This window comes from Hypanus sabinus, chromosome 5 (assembly GCF_030144855.1).
Source record: "Hypanus sabinus isolate sHypSab1 chromosome 5, sHypSab1.hap1, whole genome shotgun sequence".
NCBI lineage: Eukaryota > Metazoa > Chordata > Chondrichthyes > Myliobatiformes > Dasyatidae > Hypanus > Hypanus sabinus.
Window position 1 is genome coordinate 165,171,280 of NC_082710.1, and position 6,929 is coordinate 165,178,208.

Genomic DNA, 6,929 nt, shown 5'->3' on the forward strand with positions numbered 1-6,929 from the left:
GCTTGGACCAGGAGAAAGCCTTCGACAGGATATCGCACACGTACATGGCGGATGTACTCTCCAAAATGGGATTTGAGGAGGGAATCCGGAATTGGATCAAACTGCTCGACACCGACATCTGTAGCGCAGTCCAGGTCAACGGGTGGGAAACAGACAGCTTCCCCATCAGGTCTGGAGTCAGGCAGGGCTGCCCTCTCTCCCCTGTCTTGTTCGTGTGCTGCATAGAACCCTTTGCCGAAGCCATCAGGAGGGATGGGGGCATAAGAGGGGTAACGCTGCCAGGCAGTGGAGGGACACGTCAAAACCTCCCTGTACATGGATGACGTCACCCTCTTCTGCTCCGATCCGAGGTCAGTTCGCAGGCAGATCAACATCTGCGAACAGTTCGAGCAGGCGTCGGGGGCCAGGGTCAACCGCACGAAGAGCGAAGCCATGCTCTTCGGCAACTGGCCCGACCGATCCATCAGGGCTGATCACCAGGGGATCTGGTTCGGAGGGGCCGAGGCGTGCAACAAGAACTGGCAGGAGCGGACTGCCAAGGTGAAACAGAAACTGGGGCTGTGGGGAGGGCGCTCCCTATCGATAGCGGGCAAGAACCTGGTCATCAGGTGTGAGGTGCTCTCAGGGCTGCTGTACACTGCGCAGAAGTGGCCAGTCCCCCGCTCCTTCAGCTCGGAAATCACCCGAGCCGTCGTCAGATTCGTCTGGGGATCCAAGATGGAGAGGGTCAGATGGACCACCATGCACAAGTCCCTGGACAACGGGGGCAAAAACGTCCCCAATGTCGCCCTCACCCTGATGGCCAGCTTCTTGTGTGGCTGCATCAGGTTGTGTGTGGATCCCAGGTACGTGGGCACCAAGTACCACTACGTGCCCAGGTTCTACCTGTCGTCCTGGCTACGAAGGATGGGTCTGGCCCCTTTCCCGCGCAACACCCCTGTCAGCTGGTCGTTGCCGCCATACCTGTCCTTCGCAGAGAAGTTCTTTCAGGTCAACGCCTTTGACCACAGGGCCATCAGGCAGTGGTCAGCACGTAAAGTCCTGCAGGCACTGCAGGAGAGGGACGAGATGGACACAGTGGGGTGGTTCCCTGAGCAGACTGTCCCGAAACTTGATGGTCTACCAGCACACGGAGATGTCCGTGGGGGAATGCTGCCGACTGTCACATTCTCGGCTCCAGGAGTACGTGCTGAGGGACGCACTCAAACTCGGTGCAGCCACCTCAAAGGCCCGGTGGGGAAGGACCACAGTCTAGGGTCCTTCTCCCGCGGGAGTGGTGGAGGGGTTGGGGGGCGGGGTGTAAACCGCTCAACAAGGGAATGTAAATATGGAATAACAGAGTGCCACGTGGGTGGTGAAAAGTGTGGGAACGTTAAGACTGTAAAGGAAACAGTTGTAAAGTACTGAGAGTCATTGAATGGTTTATGGTACATAATTTTATTCTTTAATTGGAGTCTGGAGGTCAGTACGGGAGTCGCTGTGCAGCCACCGAGCACAGATGCCAGCCTCAGGAAGAATGGCAATAGCAGCCCTGGGACCTGCGGGGCGGGGTGCTTGACCACCCCCAGAATAACTGTCTTGTGGAATGGTTTACAAAACCGATTGGCCCAACAGGCTTAGGCGGGCGTGGGTGGAGGAGTTTCAGCCGGAGAGGAATCTGAATGGGAAGGAGGATGTGAAGCGCCTTCATAGAGGAAAAGGGCCAGATGAGGGAATGACAATGTGGAAAATACTGAAGCCAACCATATTGGGATATATATTTTAAAGCGGTGAAAGGGATCGTATTGCGTTTGTCCTGAAAAATTGAAGCCACATAACAGGAATCTCAAAAGGTCTATTGGCCATTCCTAAGGAAATTTGCGTATGGAATCAAGGAATTATCCAGACCCTTGGAGACGTCTTGTCCAGAGAGGGAACGCAGCGAAGAGACTGATCTAAATTAATTGTATAGTCAGGGACTGCAGAATCTATGGAGATGAAGATTGAAGATGAGATTTACTTGTCACAGATACATTGACACATGCAGTGAAATGCGTAGTTTGTGTCAAATCACATCAGAGATGATCGTTCTCAGGGCAACCGGCAACTGTCGCTACGTTCCGAAGCCTGCACCGCATATTCTCAGTTTACTAGTAAGCCTTTGCTAGGAAACCGGAACACTAGGCGGTGACAAGAACATACAAACTTCTTACAGATAGTGGCGGGAATTGGAACGGATCTAACACAGAGGCTGGTTGGATATGGGGAGGACGCCGAATGAAATGAAGTGCTTGATGAAGAATTCCGTCTTCGAAAATGCGGAAGCGGATAAAGTAAAGCTCTGCTGAAAGGATTAAGGACAAAAGCGATTGGACGGGTTTATTCACGAAATCTGCTTTTCGTCGCATGATCAGGGGAAAGCGCGAACGCAGTCCCCCGCTACCACAAATTGTGCAGTCGAGTATCCCGCATTTGGGGATATCGCAGGCGTCAGCACACCCGGAGTGCAATGGGATAGCCTCGTCCCGGAACCTCGGCCCTCCTGATCACCGACGGTTCCCTGCCAGGTAAGTATGTTTGATCACCGCGCCACGTGACGATCCAATCGTAAACGTTACTCTTTAAGTTAAAGGTGACACACCATTTCGGGAGATCAATGTCCGTAATTCTGCATTATCTTATTAAGAAGAAGAAAACGTAGAAGTTCATTCTTACCTTCTGTTCTTCTTGGGCCGCATCTGGAATTTTTTGCGTTAATTTGCTGCAAGTGCTAATTTGTATATTTGCCATACGTGGAATCGTTGTATGTTGCTATTCTGAAAGTAACCACGAGGTGTCAGTGCAGGAGCAACAAGGAGTCAAGTCAAGTCAAATCAAATCAACTTTATTGTCATTTCGACCATAAACTGCCGCACAGTAGAAAACAATCAACGTTTCTCCAGGAGCCTGGTGCTACGTAAAACAACACAACACTACACCAGACTCTATGTGAGACAGCACAAGGCTACATTAGACTACGTAAAACAACACAACACTACACCAGACTCTATGTGAGACAGCACAAGGCTACATTAGACTACGTGAAACAACATAAAAACTTCACGAGACTACAGACTTACACAGGACAACATAAAGGGCACAAAACAGTGCAGGGCAGTACAATAATTAATAATTAAGACAATAGTCACAGTAGAGGATAAATTACAATATAATAATAAATGATGTAGATGTCAGTCTGGACTCTGAGTATTGAGGAGTCTGATGGCTTGGAGAAAGAAACTGTTGCACAGTCTGGCCGTGAGAGCCCGAAATCTTTGGTACCTTTTGCCAGACGGCAGGAGGAAGAAGAGTTTGTATGAGGGGTGCGTGGAGTCCTTCGCCATACCGTTAGCTTGCTGGTGCAGCGGGTGGTGTAAATGTCTGTAACGGCGGGAAGAGAGACTTGTCACGTGTCACAGATAAATTGACACATGAGTGAAATGCGTCTTTTGCATCAAATCGCATCAGAGATGATTGTGGTCAGACCAGCCTGCAAATGTCGCGACGTTCCGAAGCCTACACAGCATATCCACACCTTACTAACTCTAGCCCTAACCCGTCTGTCTTTGAGACGTGCGAAGAAACCGGAACACGCGGAGGAAACCTACGTGGTCACAAAGAGAACGTAGGAACTGCTTACAGACGGCGGCGGGAATTGAAACCCGCTCTTTCAGCGGGTGCTGTATTGCGCAGGGATAACCGTTGAAGGCGCGCCACTTCAGAGTTCCGAAGATCACATGGAGACGTATAACACCCTTACAGATGTGGGGTGTAAGGTATCCTTGTCCAAGGAGTCTAGAACTAGGGGTCATGGTCTCAGTTGTTTTGGCTACTGTCCCCACCCCCACGCCCGTTGGACTAATTTAATCTCAGCCTCTTGTAACGTCCAGAGGGACATCCCTCCCTCCAGTCTTAGGGATAGTCACAGCAGAGTTCTTCTCCAATTAGTCCATAATGTGGAAGAAAATTCTGATTAAAATATCAGAGTTGTTAACGCCCTGTACCTTCCTTTTATTAGTAATATGCCTACTGTTGGCCTTAGTGTATAATACAGCTGCGGAAACAAGATTTTTTTTAACAAAATATACATTATTCAAAAATAAAATTAGGTACAATAAACCATTCAATGACTCTCAGTCCTTTACAAATGTTTCCTTTACAGTCTTTACATTCCCACACTTCTGCCACACAGGTGGCACTCTGCTATTCCATATTTACATACAGTGGTTTAGGGGTATACACCCTGCCACCAACCCCTCAACTGCCACGGAGAAGGACCCTAGACTGTGGTTCTTCCCCACCGGGCCCTTGCGGTGGCTGCACCGAGTTTGAGTGCGTCCCTCAGCGAGTGCGTCCCATTCGGCAGCATTCCCCCACGGACATCTCCGTGTGCTGGTAGACCATCAAGTTTCGGGCCGACCAAAGAGCGTCTTTCACCGAGTTGATGATCTGCCAGCAGAACCGGAGGTTGGTCTCGGTGTGCGTCCCCGGGAACAGCCCGTAGATCAGAGAGTCCTCTGTTACGCAGCTGCTGGGAATGAACTTGGACACTGCCCCTTCCATCCTCCTCCACACCTTCTCCGCGAACCCACAGTACACAAAGAGGTGGGTCACCGACTCCTCCTCACTGCAGTCCTCCCGTGGACAGAGGGGTGTGGAGGCGACGTTCCGGGCGTACAGGAGGGATCGGACTGGGAGGGCCCCTCTCACCACCAGCCAGGCGAGGTCTTGGTGCCTGTTGGTGAGGTCTGGCGATGAGGCATTTTGCCAGATTTACTGGACAGTCTGCTCAGGGAACCACCCCACTGTGTCCATTTCGTCCTTCTCCTGCAGTGCCTGCAGGACATTACGTGCTGACCACTGCTTGATGGCCCTGTGGTCAAAGGCGTTGACCTGAAAGAACTTCTCTGCGAAGGACAGGTATGGCGGCATCGACCAGCTGACAGGGGTGATGCGCGGTAAAGGGCCAGACCCATCCTTCGTAGCCAGGGCGACAGGTAGAACCTGGACACGTAGTGGTACTTGATGCCCACGTACCTGGGATCCACACACAACCTGATGCAGCCACACACGAAGCTGGCCATCAGGGTGAGGGCGACATTGGGGACGTTTTTGCCCCCATTGTCTAGGGACTTGTGCATGGTGGTCCATCTGACCCGCTCCATCTTGGATCCCCAGACGAATCTGACGACGGCTCGGGTGATTTCCGAGCTGAAGGAGCGGGGGACTGGCCACACCTGCGCCAAGTACAGCAGCCCTGAGAGCACCTCACACCTGATGACCAGGTTCTTGCCCGCTATCGATAGGGAGCGCCCTCCCCACAGCCCCAGTTTCTGTTTCACCTTGGCAGTCCGCTCCTGCCAGTTCTTGTTGCACGCCTCGGCCCCTCCGAACCAGATCCCCAACACCTCCAGGTGATCAGCCCTGATGGTGAAGGGGACGCTGGATCGGTCGGGCCAGTTGCCGAAGAGTATGGCTTCGCTCTTCGTCCGGTTGACCCTGGCCCCCGACGCCTGCTCGAACTGTTCGCAGATGCCGATCAGCCTGCGAACTGAGCTCGGATCGGAGCAGAAGACGGTGACGTCGTCCATGTACAGGGAGGTTTTGACTTGTTGAAGGTTATAAATTGTAGGGAGGACCCTGTGGCCTGTCAAGTGTCTGACAATTAAAAAGTGGGTTTGGTTTCGTTTACATGTCTGGTAAAACAAATTGTACTTTTTTGTACTTTAATGACTTATTGGATCCAAAGATTTAATGAACCTTCTATATATATATATCACAAAAAAAAAGACTCACCATTTGCCCCTATGTTCTCAGCACGCTTGCAATACTTTACCTTGGTTTCAAGGATGTTCTAACAACCTCTCTGCGTGTTATGGTCAGAACAGAGACCGTCCTTGGCATTTTCGTGGGAATTGAGAAGACGCACAGGATTGACTCTTTGTTCAGTCTTTGACTGATGTAATTGACTGTCTGTGCGCATGCATGTATAAAAGGGCGTGACCATTGTTCTTTGGAAGAGCTGACCATTTCACCGTTAGCTAGTCATGCTTCCCTTTTTCATGAATGAAGGTATTCCCTACCCTCGTCACTTCGAAGTCCGTGTCCAACTCATTGGTGACCAATCTTCATTGAATTTCTTTGTCAAATTAATTTTGCGAACAATACACCATAGGAAGAATCTTGTTCAAACCCCAGTGGAAACACACTGGATAGTAACTCCTCTCCCCCAACCCCCCCCCCACCCCCCGCCCCAACTTATCACTCACCCGAACTTCCTTGTTCCCAGGTAACATGTCCCTTCCGTGTCCCCCACCCCTATTTGGACCTGGCTACTCCCATTCCTTCAGATGATCCTCTTTAAGTTTTAGGACTCCCCTCCATAAGAATTTAGCCACTTCTCCTGCATGAACGATATTTTTAACCGCGGCACTGGGCGGGCAACGCACCTTTCAGGGCCCGCACAGGCATCTGCAAACACTGTCACTAATTTTCTCTAACCTGCAGTCATCGATCTCTCTTACACCGTTTTACCTTGATGCTATGCTCAGACTCCACGCCCATCATTTACTGACTACCCTGATCCACTATGGCAGGGCTGAAGTTCCTCCAAATGCTCAGAGTCTGCACCCTGCTGTTCATCAGAACGTACGTCGTTACTGTGTTGTGGAACAGTACCCTCTTGACCCCAGGTCCACTGAGTCATAACAGGGTTAGCCTGTCTCATTCCTCCTGCTAGTCCACAACCAGCTCCTTTGTTTTGCGACATCGAGGGAGAAGTTGTTTTCTTGATACCACTGTGCCTGGGTAATGATTTCTTCTCTGTTGGCTGCCTCATTATTATTTGAAAATAGGCCTATCAGTGTAGTATCACTGATTGCCCAGTAATGTCCTAGAACCTTGCAGTGAGG

General features: G+C 50.9%; 1 non-coding gene across 1 annotated transcript; it reads right to left on the reverse strand.

The window, feature by feature from the left end:
* Positions 1-2,390: 2,390 nt before the first annotated feature.
* Positions 2,391-2,554, reverse strand: LOC132394889 (U1 spliceosomal RNA). Its single transcript, XR_009512435.1, has one exon. It is a non-coding gene; the product is annotated as a U1 spliceosomal RNA (small nuclear RNA).
* Between the last annotated feature and the right edge of the window lie 4,375 nt (positions 2,555-6,929).